Here is a 13,646-nt window from a genome sequence, read left to right on the forward strand (position 1 = left end):
TGGGGTTTGCTCTTTTGGGTTCGCTGTTTGGGGTTCGCAATGTCTTCGAATCACGGTTGTTCGTCTTGCTCATGGGGGAGCTGTCGTGGTGGTTCATCCAGAGGATTGGTTGGAAGCCAAATATGCCACTGTGGGGAGGCTGCTGTGTTGAGAGTGGCAAAAACAATTAAGAACGAGGGGAAACAATTCTGGGGCTGCCCTAATGTCCCATTATTCTCAAATTTCCAAATGTCCCATTATTCTCAAATTTCCCCCCATGGTGAAACACGACTTCAATGTGTGAGTTGGCCATATTATCTAATATAAAATTGGTCACAGTTAGTTAATCTATGCTTAACCCTTAACCCAAATGATATCTAAGCAAAAAACAAAGCATAAACATACTACTGTACAGACCATAAACAACTCAAACAAAACAAAACCACATTTATGACATTAAATAAAGCAAATGCCACAACACAGTACCACACACTATGAAGGGGGACCACAACGACAACGTCGCAACAGAAACAAAGCAAATGCACTGTAAATGGGGCACACAACACAGACAAACCATAAAATAAATCAAAACTTCTGGGGAGACCACACTGAAAGCAACGAAACACAGAACAAAACCTACCATAAACGCACCTTCGAAAGTCGCTTTTCGTTATTTACCCCACCAATGGTCGTCCACTCACAAATGCTTTGTCTAAAAGTTCTTACGAGTTCCCGCGATCACTGCCTGCCTCTGTCTTCTTTCTCGCACACGGACGTGCCCTAATCTCGAACAAATCACCCCCAAATCCTTTTATCCCCAATTTTTAATAAAACCCAATTTGAAAATGGGGAACCCTAACACCACGTAAGCTTGCGTCTTGACACCTCACCAAAGACAACTGCCACATCATCAGCCCACTAACTCCGTTTCCTTCTATTTAACGGAAGGGACTCATTAGACTCAAAAAATTACAAGTAAGGATCCATTGCACTCACATTTCTAGAAAGGGACTAACTTGAGATTTCCGAACCAAAGTGGGGACAAAATTGGGTATTATGCCTATATATTATGATGCTTCTAAACTTAGAGAGAGAACATCTCTTTAACAAATTTTAATCTATCTATAAGATCTCATGGTTCTTTTACGATCATAAGAAATTTAAAAGGAAAAAAAAAATAAAGATTATATAAGATAAAAACAAAACAAAAGAAATAGAAATTGTTATCAACAATATATTTATAACTTGATAACAACTCAGCAACTTTACAACAGTTCGATAACAACACAGTTATAGCTCAACAATACAGAATGAAGAGCTTATCAGTCCCCTTATGAATAGATATTTTGTTGTCCCAACAGCTTGGAACAAAGAGTTTGGAAAGAAAGAGGATGTGAGGTTTTAGTTAAAATATCAACAATTTGTAAGGATGTAGAGATATGAAATAATTTGATCAAACCCACAACAACCTTTTCATGAACGAGATGACAATCAATCTTGATATACTTGGTATGCTCGTGGACAATCGGACTAAAATCTATTTATATTGTAGATTAGTTATCACAGTAAAGAAGCGTTGTAAAGATATGATAAGTCGAAAATCATGAAATATAAAGGTCAAGAACTAGAGTTCACAAGTCATGCTTGCGCTAGATCGATGTTCTGCCTTAGAGAAACTACAAGAATCTGTTTGTTGTTTCTTGGAGCACTAGGATATAAGGGAGTTATCCAGGTAAAATAGTGAACCCAGTGATAGAGTGTATTAGGGCATGTGGTCCAATCAGAGTCATAGAAGGCTTTAAGCTTAAAAGTATATTGTGGTGAAGAAAAATATCAAAACAAGGGTACCATTGAGGTATCTAAGAACATGAGTTACAACTTGTTGATAGGTAGAGTTGGATGTGGAAAGAAATTGACTAAGATGGTTGAGAATAAGGTTATATCAAGACAGGTGGTGGTAAGATAAATGAGCTTTCCAATAAGGCAGGAAGGATTGTTTAGGAACCATAGGAATGGGCACGAGTGAACTATCAAGCAAGCCAGTTTCAACAACCAGATCAAGAACATACTTATGTTGGCTAAGTGAATGCCTTTGGAGTTGCAGATGACCAAGACCAAGGAAATATGTCAAATCTCCAAAGTTTTTAATACAAAAGGTGGAATGAAGGAGGTTGGTGATACGTTGGATTTCCTCGCCGTTATTTCCAATGATAATGATGTAGCCGACATAGATTATGAGCATTATAGTTTTGTCATTAGTGTGTTGTAGAAAAAGAGAGTGATCAAAGAGACAACATTTGTAATCATGGGAAAGTAAAAAATGTGTAACTTGGCATACCATTGACGACGCTCTTGCTTGAGACCATGCAATAAGCATTGTAATTTGTAAACTTGAATTTTAAAGATGTTTTAAGAGCAGGTAGAATATTCATGTAGCCATCAACATTTGCGTGAGATTTTGTGACTCTGAGATAGCTATCACCTTTGGTTGCCAAGACCTGTCCAATGATTTCAAAAATTTTACATTTAATTCATCAACATCAAAGGTCTTACCCAAACCGGTTAGATGATTCACCATGTGAGTGAAGCGCTTTTGAACATCAGAAATTGATTCTCTAAGCTGAATTCTAAACATCTCATACTCTTGGATGAGCGTGTTCTTCCTTGCATGTTTCACATCATCAGTGTCCTCATGTGTGACTTTGAGGACTTCCCACATTTCCTGTGTTGTCTTACAAATAGAAATCCTATAGAACTCGTCAAGTACAGCAGCAGATGAAATAATATTACGAGCCTTGATATCAAATTGGGCTCTTCTATTTTCCTCAGCAGTCCAATTAAAATATGGTTTTTCTACTTCTACACCATCAACAGTACTTTTTGGAATATAAGGACCATTTAGTACAGCTTCCCAAATGCCTCTGTCAACAAATCCCATAAAAATTTCCATTCTAACTTTCTAGAAGGCATAGTTATCACCAGTAAAAAGTGGTTGTATGTTGATGGAAGCACCTTCAGCATATACTTGATTTTGATGACCGACCATTTTCAAAAAATTTGAAAGAATATCAAAGCAAGCTCTCATACCAATTGTTGGAACAATCGGTACCGATTTTGCGCAGCGAAAATATCAAAACAGAGCACGATACGGATTGTTTAAAAGCGAAGAGCTTGTTCGGTTAATTTAAAAAATGGTTCCTTTAATTTTCTCTTAAACGTTTTATCAAATAGTTGATGTGCAAAAAATGTAAAGAATGTAGGGAGTAGAAAAATCACACAAATGATTTTTATCCTGGTTCGAATCAAAAGATTCTATGTCCAGTCGTTAATCACTATGAATAATGATTAACCTTTTCACTAAAACAGTTTCACAGTTACAATGAAAGTGAATAGAAAATAACAATAACAAAAACACCTTCCTTCGACAAACGAATCGGAAGAGTGCAGCGAAAACCATCCTTCGACAAACGAACCGAAAGAGCTTCGTCTGACAAACGAACTGGAAGCAAAAACTCTACCAACTTGAAGAGAACCGCTCCGACCTTTGACACACAAAGCGCGAGCTTCTCCTATTCACAAGACTTGACAAGAGCATGAACTAGCACTTGAGAACTTCCTCAGATTTTCGGACTTGTGAATTTACTTGTGTGAGATTTGGGCTTTAGAGTTTTTTGTGAATAATTGCTATTACTTTGGAAGCATGAATGATTTTGCCCAAATTTTTTGTGATTGAACTACTTGCTTGCAGGTTTCATATGATTAAGGTCATCTTTTGTTGTCCCTTATTCTTTTAGCCTTCCCATGAATTTTTGCCAACTAAAAAGAGAATAAATTGTTCTAACCTTTGAACCTTGAGCCTTATGTATGTTTGATAAACCTTTTTTTGAAAATCTTTACCTTGAGTTGAGTTGAGAACATTTGATGAGGTATTAACAAAGGTTCAAGTTTGGGGTTGCTAGAAAGATTGAGAAAGGGAAAAGAAAAAGCATTGAGCTAAGTAGTGAGTACTTGAAAAGAAAAAGCAAAAGAAAAAGAAAAATGAAAAGAAAAGAAAAGAAAAGCTCAATGCAAGGGAAAGTTGGGAAAAAGAAAGAGAGTTTGTGCTTGAATAATAAAATCATAAATGTCTCTCTTAACTCTAGGATTTTGCTGACTAGAAAAACCAATTTCCTTCCTAGCTCAGCATGTTACAAGCCATAAAAAGCCCTTGTGATGAGAATTTGCTTGTGAGTTTGTTTGATTGTGGTTAAATGAAAGGCAAAGTTAATGTGTGACATTGTGATAGCAAAGTGAAAAAGACACCAACACCTCACTATACACCTTTGAGTTGAGTGATACACTTTTGAGTGCTTGAGTGATACACTTTTAAGTGCTTGAGTGAAACACTTTCCTTAGTGAGGAGTAATTCTTTGAATTTCTGATTACATCTTTACTTCGTTGATTAATCATTCTTAAGGATAACATGTGTTGAATTATATGAGCATCACATTGATTTTGATTGGATTAAGGCATCTGCACATCTTGACTGACATCCTTATGCTAAGTTGATAAAAGTGATTTCTTGTCCTAGAAGAAAAAGGTTTTGAAAAATGTTGAATCATTGTAGTAATTGTTATGAAAAGTTGAGTTACAATCTGTTTTGCTTGAGGACAAGCAAAGTTCTAAGTTTGGGGTTGTGATAACGTTTGAAAATATTGTTATCTATGATGTAATTTTGACACTAAATGCACCTTTTTCTGCTTAGAAACTTGCTTGGAATCATGTTTTTCTATTAAGTTGTGTGAATAAGAGAGTTGAGGTTGAACTTAAGGATTTTATGACTAAATTCCCTTGTTTTAGTAGGTTAATGAAGTGATTTGGAAGAGGAGTCAAAGTATGAAGGAGTCGGAACTCAAGGAGCGAGCAAAACTGCAGAAAAAGAGAAAAAAAACGCAGTGATGAAAAAATCCGCGAGGCTTGGGCGCCCCTTAGGGGGGCTTGAGCACTAGAAGTGCACCGCACACCGCTCGGGCGCTCCTTTTGGGCGCTTAAGCGCCATAAAGTACCGTTCGACTCCCGGGCACCCCACTTAGGGTGCTTGAGCGCCAACGACATGGGTCAGATCTTATTTCTGTTTTGATTCGACTCTATTTAAAGGACCCAAACGCCCTAGGTTTTGTATCTTTGGCAGGAGGAGCGCAGCAGCACACTCTTTCACCCTCTGGAGGCCGATTTGGATGCGGGAGCTTCTATCTTCAACTTTTAGGGTTTTTCTATCTCATTCCTCTCTATTATTTATCTAGTTTCACCATGTCTATAGTGAACTAAACTCTATTTGTTGTTTGGGGATGATGTAACCTTGTGAACTCTCATGTATTTGAATTGATTCTCGATAATATAGGTTGTTTCATTAATTGTTAGAGTAATTCATTTGTTACAACACTTGCTTTGTTTAACTCATTCAATAGCATGACTTATGAATGTCATGAGTGTTGGGAGGTTCCTTACAACTCAGGTTCTTGTTGAATTACTCCCAAGAGTAATATTTCTCAAGGATGAGGGTATGAGTTTTGGTCGTCTTAAAGCTCTTGATCTTAACATTTAATTACTAGGAATGCTAGGAATTGCATGAACTAGTGACTAAGGACAGGCTTATTTCGCCGAGGGATTGAGTTTAAGTGATTTAGTTAGTGACGTTAACATTAATGCATAAAGAAGAATTCTTACATACATGAGAGGGAACTTTGCGAAATCTAACCCCAACAACATACTCATCTCATATTAAACAACATTCGTTTATCATTGTGCTACTCTGCTATCAATCAACTTGCATTCATATTTAATTTTCTGTTTTTGCATTTGAAACCAATGATCTTATTTTCTTTAAGTCTTAATTAATCAAGTTATCACACGACTGTCTAGTGCCGAGAGTCTCTTGGGACATGATACTTGGTCTTACCATTTTATATTACTTGTGCGATTCGGTACACTTGCCGATCCATCAACAACGAACGGGAAAGAAACTTCCTTCGACAAACGAACCGAAAGCAAGCAGCGAACACTTTCCTTCGACAGACGAACCGGAATAGTGCAGCAGAAAATCTTCCTTCAACAAACGAACCGGAAGAAAACAACTCTGTCAACTTGAAGAGAACCGCTCCAACCTTTGACAAACAAAGCGCGAGCTTCTCCTATTCACAAGACTTGACAAGAGCAGGAACTAGCACTTGAGAACTTCCTCAGATTTCACTGTATTCTCAAATTCGCAAAGTTGTCTTCTATAGTGTTTGGCAAAGAGATATTTAGCCTACTGGTCCGAAACTGAAAAGACGCATTACAACTTCCAGTCATAATCGATTATTGTAAGTGATAATCGATTATGTACAAGACTTGGAACAGTTAGGATATTTAACTCTTCGACCGTTCAGCACCAGTACTTCTCCCTCTGCCGCTCGATTTAATTCGACACATCCTAATGTCGTTCGGTTCAACCCCTTATCCCCCTTTGTCGTTTGGCTCGGTTCCTCACAGCTTTCTAGCGTTCAGTTTGAGCCCTCATGGCCTTTTGTCGTTTGGTCTATGTTTCAACTTGTGATCGGGCTTCAAATGCGTCCAGCTCAAATCATTATCACCTTTTGTCGTTCGTCTAGGTTCCTTACAGCTTTTCAGCGTTCTGCTTGATTCTTCACTACGTTTCATTGCTCGGTCCGAACTATTTGATCTCGACATGTCTTACGTGCTCTCGGTCATGCCCTTCACTACTCGGTCTTGGTCATAACTTTACTGCTCGGTCCTATGTTCTTGGTCAATAACGCTCGTGTCCTGACTGCTTGTGAACCTCATGTCTGGACTGCCTTGGAATACTCGTGTCCTGATTGCTTGGTCTTGGTCATGAAGTCTACCGTTCGGTCTTGATGTCTTCTCTTATGCAAAAATGCTTTTAAACTCTCATATAACAAAACTCTTCTTCTTCTTCACTTTGTAACATCATCAAAATTATTAACTTCAAAACACCAATGCTCCTTATTGGTAACAAGATGATCATTAGTAGTAGAGAGATTGTTGGTAGTAGTAGAATCATCAGTATCGTGTAAAATAGTAGAATTAGAAGTAGTGAAAGATATGAAGAAATCATCATAGTTATGATTATAATGAGTTGGCAGAGGAAGAGATAGAGAATTATCAATGTTATGAAGATTTTGGTAGGGGAATATGTGCTCATAAAAAATAATATTACAAGATATATCAATATGATGGCTTTTTAGGTTTAGAAAGAGATAATCTTTCGTATGATGCTTAAAGCCTAAGAAAATACCAGGGACAACAATATCATCAAATTTCTTTTCACTGTGTGACAATGGAGTTGACATAGAAAAGGCAACCAAATATGTGTAGGATAGATAGATCGCAAGAAATACCATGAAGCCGTTTATAAGGAGTGTCATTTTATAAAACTAATGTGGGCATGCAATTCGTGAAAAAAACTACGTGTTAGGCTACACAACACCAAAAAAGAGTAGGAAGATGTGAATGAAAAAGCAAAGCAGAAGTTATATTTAATATGTGTTGGTGTTTGCGCTTATCTACATGGTTGAGTTTAGCTGTTTCAACGCAAGTAGTTTAATGATTAATGTCTTTGCTTAAAAAAGTCATGCATGATGAATTATACTTCATTGGTAGTTATGGTTTTTTACTTTTTTATTAAATTGGTTTTCGATATTAAGAAGAAAGTTAGTGATACGAGTCTTAACAAAAAATTTATCAGTCATGGATATAAGCCATGTAAAACAGGAGCAATCACCAATGATGATTAAGAAATACTTGAAGCCACTCATAGAGGGAGTGCTTGGACCCCAGATATCAATATGCAGCAGATCAAAAGAACATTTTGCATGAGATGTGCTAAGAATATAGGAAAGCTTCTTTTCTTTTGCACGATGGCAAACATCACAAACAGTCGGAGTATCATCTTTGATATAAGCATGTTTGGATTGTAATATATATAACCTATAATTGGAAAGGTGGCCAACGTGTTCATGCCATAGATTCTGAGTTTGAACATTGCAAAAAATGTGACTGCAAGTATTAATAGAATTACAAGAAAAAGCATAAAAAATGTATAATTTAGTGTGTTGTTTAATCAAATTAATCTTCTCTTGAGTGTGATTGTCCTGTATAAAGTAACTAGAAGTAGAAAAAGTTAGTGTACAATAAAGATTGTTCATAAGTTGAGGACATAAATGAGATTAAAAGAAAAATCAGAAACATATAAAACATTGCGAAGATAGAATTGTAATTGAAATTAACAATACCAGTTTAATGAGCATGTATAATTTAACCATTAGGTAGAGTGATAGGAATAGGAGTAATCTTCTGATAGGAAGAAAAAGTTTTCAAAGAAATGCATATCTGGTCTATTGCACCTTAATCTAAAAGCCAAAGATTAAGAGAATCCACTTTAATAACAAAAACAATACATCCAACTTGATTTATTTGCACATTGGGAGTTTTAATGTGTGATTGTTTGAACAACTTGACAAGGATTTGACATTGTTGAGGAGTATTTTGTATGCTCTCTATAGGAGAGTGATCTTGATCTAAGTTGGTATCATTTTGCATAGCAACATTATGGATATGGCTGGGTTTGCTGTTGTAAAATTTGTAGCCAGGAGGATAATCATGCTTCTTCTAACATACATCAATAGTGTGGCCATTTTAAGTAAGTGAAAACTCTACGGCTATGGTTATTATTTGTTTTGACATAGCGATTTTCTTGATTATGTTACCAATGAGGAGCATTGGTGTTTTGAAGTTAACAATTTTGATGATGCTACAAAGTGAAGAATATGAAGACTCTTGCTGCATCAAGTTTAAAAGCATATATGCATAATGATGAGCGAAGAAAAAGAACAAGAGTAAGATTCAGACCGAACAACAAATAAGTAGACAAAGACCGAACGGTCGTTATCAGTCAACGGTCGAACGCAGATGAAGACCGAACGACTACAATCAGATAAAGGCCAAACACAGCTAAAGTAGAATATTGTTCATGGTCGAACACAACTAATAAGACTGAGCGGTAAGATTGTTGAATTCATGGATTAATTGAGTCTGCTGAAAGATGATTTTTGATTTGCTAAAAATCATTGGAACTAGTTTGTAAACAATTATGCATTGCATTGGACTACAAAATAGAATATAATAATACTTTGCATCAATTGGCAGATTTTTTCACAAAAGCCTTGCCTAAGGATAAACTTTATAACCGTAGAAGATAATTGGGAGAAATAGCTATGTCTTAGAAGTAAAAAATTCATAAGAGAATTAATTTTTCGTAAGTCTAGCGTATTTAATCGATTATTGCATGGAATAATCGATTATCCTGGAGTGCAATCAAAACTGATTTTTTTAAGATATAGAGGATAGGCTAGATGGGGTTTGGAATAGTGACCGAACGTCAATCTAGGACACCGAACGGTATCAATAAGAGACACCGAGCGGTAACAGAGGCATGTCGAACGACTTGAACAGAGGGATATGACATTTATGGGGAGAAATTTTTGTTTGACATCTTATGTCATGATCTTGTGATACCTGGTACCCATTTGAGGGGGAGATATATAAGGCTGTTAGATACCTTGTTGTTTCTCTATACTCTGGTAGTTCATCATGTATTTGCCTCTCTCTTCATTAAAAATCAAATTTTATAATACTTAAGCCAGTTGCCTGGTGTATTTACCGAACGGCGCATGCTTCACTGTTTGGTTATAATTGTGATACCGACCGAACGGTTCATATGGTACACAGGGAGAAGTACGTTAGTTACCGAATGGTATTTAAGAATTACACAGTAATTGGTTTTTCTTTCTTTTAATTAAACCGAACGGTTCATTTGGTACATTAACTTTATCTTGTTATCTTTTCTTCATAAATTGATTTTTTTTTTTGGAGAACATTTTGAGGGGGAGTACTTCTACGTGCTTTTTGCTTATGATCAAAAAGGGGGAGAAGAACAAACTGAACAAACTTCTAGAGCAGTTACTACTAACCATGTTTGTAAGTTTGTATTTTATGTAGATTCACAAAGATGCTTTTAAACAAGGAATTTTTTATCATAAAAAAGGGGGAGATTGTTACCAATGAGGAGCATTGGTGTTTTGAAGTTAATAATTTTGATGATGTTACAAAGTGAAGAATAAGAAGACTTTTGTTGTATGAGAGTTTAAAAGCATTTATGCATAAGAAAAGACATCAAGACCGAACAGTAGACTTCATGATCAAGACCAAGCAGTCAGGACACGAGCGTTCCCAAGTAGTTAGGACACGAGCGTTATTGATCAAGAACATAGGACCGAGCGGTAAAGTTATGACCAAGTCCGAGCAATGGAGGGCATGACCGAGAGCACGTAAGACATGTCGAGATCAACCAGTTCAGACCAAGCAATGAAAGGCAGTGAAGAATCAAGCCAAACGCTGAAAAGCTGTAAGGAACCTAGACGAACGACAAAAGGTGATAACGACTTGAGTCGGACGCATTTGAAGCCCGAACACAAGTTGAAACACAGACCGAACGGTAGAAGGCCATGAGGGCTCAAACCGAACGCTGGAAAGCTTTGAGGAACCGAGCCGAACACCAGAGATTGATAAGGGGTTGAACCGAATGACATGAGGATGTGTCAAATTAAACCGAGCGGTAGAGGGAGAAGAACTGGTGTCGAACGGTCGAAGAGTTAAATATCCTAACTGTTCCAAGTCTTGCAGATAATCGATTATCACTTACAATAATTGATTATCACTGACAATTGTAATGCGTCTTTTCAGTTTCGGACCAATAGGCTACATATCTCTTTGCCAAACACTTTAGAAGACAACTTTGCGAATTTGAGAATATAGTGAAATCTGAGGAAGTTCTCAAGTGTTAGTTCCTGCTCTTGTCAAGTCTTGTGAATAGGAGAAGCTCGCGCTTTGTGTGTCAAAGGTCGGAGCGGTTCTCTTCAAGTTTACAAAGTTGTTGCTTCCGGTTCGTTTGTCAGACGAAGCTCTTCCGGTTCGTTTGTCGAAGGAAGGTTTTTGTTGCACTCTTTCGGTTTGTTTGTCGAAGGAAGGTGTTTTTGTTATTGTTATTTTCTATTCACTTTCATTGTAAATGTAAAACTGTTATTGTGAAAAGGTTAATCACTATTTATAGTGATTAACGATTGGACGTAGAATCTTTTGATTCGAACCAGGATAAAAATCATTTGTGTGATTTTTCTACTCCTACATTCTTTACATTTTGTGCACATCAACTGTTTGATAAAACGTTTAAGAGGAAATTAAAGGAACCATTTTTTTAAATTGATCGAACAAGCTCTTCGCCTTTAAACAATCCATATCGTACTTTGTTTTGATATTTCCGTTGCGCAAAATCAGTACCGATTGTTCCAACAATTGGTATCAGAGCTTGCTTTGATATTCTTTCAATTTTTTTTGAAAATGGTCGGTCATTAAAATCAAGTATATGTCGAAGGTTCTTCCATCAACAGACCACCACTTTTTACTGGTGATAACTATGCCTTCTGGAAAGTCAGAATTGAAATTTTTATGGGGTCTGTTGACAAAGGCATCTGGGAAGCTGTACTAAATGGTCCTTATATTCCAAAAAGTATTGTTGATGGTGTAGAAGTAGAAAAACCATATTTTAACTAGACTATTGAGGAAAACAGAAGAGCCCAATTTGACATCAGGGCTCGTAATATTATTTCATCTGTTGTTGTACTTGACGAGTTCTATAGGATTTTTATTTGTAAGACAGCACAGGAAATGTGGGAAGTCCTCAAAGTCACACGTGAGGGCACTGATGATGTGAAACGTGCAATGAAGAACACGCTCATCCAAGAGTATGAGATGTTCAAAATGCAGCCTGGAGAATCAATTTCTGATGTTCAGAAGCGCTTCACTCACATAGTGAATCATCTAACCGGTTTGGGTAAGACCTTTGATGTTGATGAATTAAATTTAAAATTTTTAAATCATTGGACAGGTCTTGGCAACCAAAGGTGACAGCTATCTCAGATGCACAAAATCTCACCCAAATGTTGATGGCAATTCTCTTTGGAAAGCTTCGTGAGCACGAGCTCTAATTGCATAGATTGACTGTTGAAGAGGATCAAGGAAGGAAGAAGACTCTTGCCTTCAAATATGAAATTTCTAAAGGAAAAAATTCAAAAAGAAATGAGGATGATGACTCTGATGATGAGGAAAACATGAGCCTCATGATAAAGAAGTTTACCAAGTTCATGAGAGCAAAAGGAAAGGACAAATATTGTGGAGAAAGACAAAAGAATCAAGGTTCTTCATCAAGTGTGAAATGCTATGGATGTGGAGAAAGAGAACACGTGAAGACCGACTGTCCAAACAACAAGAAAAGTGAAGAAAGAAAGAAAAAGAAAACTCACAAAGAGAAGAAGGCCTACATTGCTTGGAATGATAATGACTCATGTAGCTCAAGTGTTTCAAATGAAGAAGCAAACTTGTGTTTGGCGGTTATTACTGATGACACTGCAAGCCAAGTAAGTTCCTCTAGCTTTGAAACTAGTGAGTTTGATTTGCAAAAAGCTTTTCTTGAATTGCTAAATGAATCTGAAAAATTGGATGCTGCTCATAAAAATTTGAAAATTAAGTTTAAGGAATTGAAAATTAAATATGAAAATGCATTAGATGAAGAAGTCATACTAAGAAATAAAGTTAGTAATCTTGAAACTAAATTGTCTGAGTTTATTGCAAATGAACAACCTGTTGAATGTTTATCTTGTAAGACTCCTATGTTTGATATTGACATACTTGAGAACTTACTTGCTAAAGCAACCAAGTCTAACTCATATGCTCCAACTAGCTTTAAAAGAAATAATTTAAAAAACAAAAGCATGCATCAATATAAGAAACCACAAAGTAAGAGAACTCGTAGAGTTTGGATTGGAAAGGCACCTTTGTGAAAACTAAGATGCATGATGTTTGTTGTTTTTATTGCATGAAAAAGGGACACACTTCTAACAAATGTAGAATCAAACTTTTTGATGTTCCAAATGGGAAATATGCTTGGATTCCTATTATAAAATAATTTGTTTCTAACCTCAAAGGACCCAAATGAGATTGTGGGGACCAAAAACTCTATTGCCTTGTTTTGCAGGATAAGTTTACAAAAGGATAAGAGAGCTCTATGGAATTCTGCTTCTGAAATTGATGCTCCAGATCAGGGAGTAACTCCATTAAGTGGTATCCAAAGCCTTGGTTTGAGCACCACGTGATTGAGCTAAGTGTTGTTTAAACTGTGTTGTTGCATTATGTTCTGCTTGTCTTTTTAATCTTTCATTATTTGGTTGCCATTGTGAAAATCACAGCAGAATAGTTTTTAAAAGTATTTTGCCGAAACAGCATTTCCTTGTTTGAGTAAATTTTCCAATTTCCAATTTTGGTTTACCACTAGTTATTTGTTGAACATCTTGCACTCATTTCATAGTGTCTTATTCAAGTTTTCTAAACTGTTTTTGAGCCAAATTAAGTGTCCAGAAGTTATTTGACTCATTATATCTAAAATTGGTTGGTGGAGTTGCTTAATTTAACACATAATTGGATCTGGATAAGTGAATCTTAGAAACACTGCTATTTAGCATTAATCAGTTGTGATCACAAGTTCATTTCACTGATTT

This window comes from Vigna angularis, chromosome 6, assembly GCF_016808095.1.
Source record: "Vigna angularis cultivar LongXiaoDou No.4 chromosome 6, ASM1680809v1, whole genome shotgun sequence".
In the NCBI taxonomy this organism is placed as follows: domain Eukaryota; kingdom Viridiplantae; phylum Streptophyta; class Magnoliopsida; order Fabales; family Fabaceae; genus Vigna; species Vigna angularis.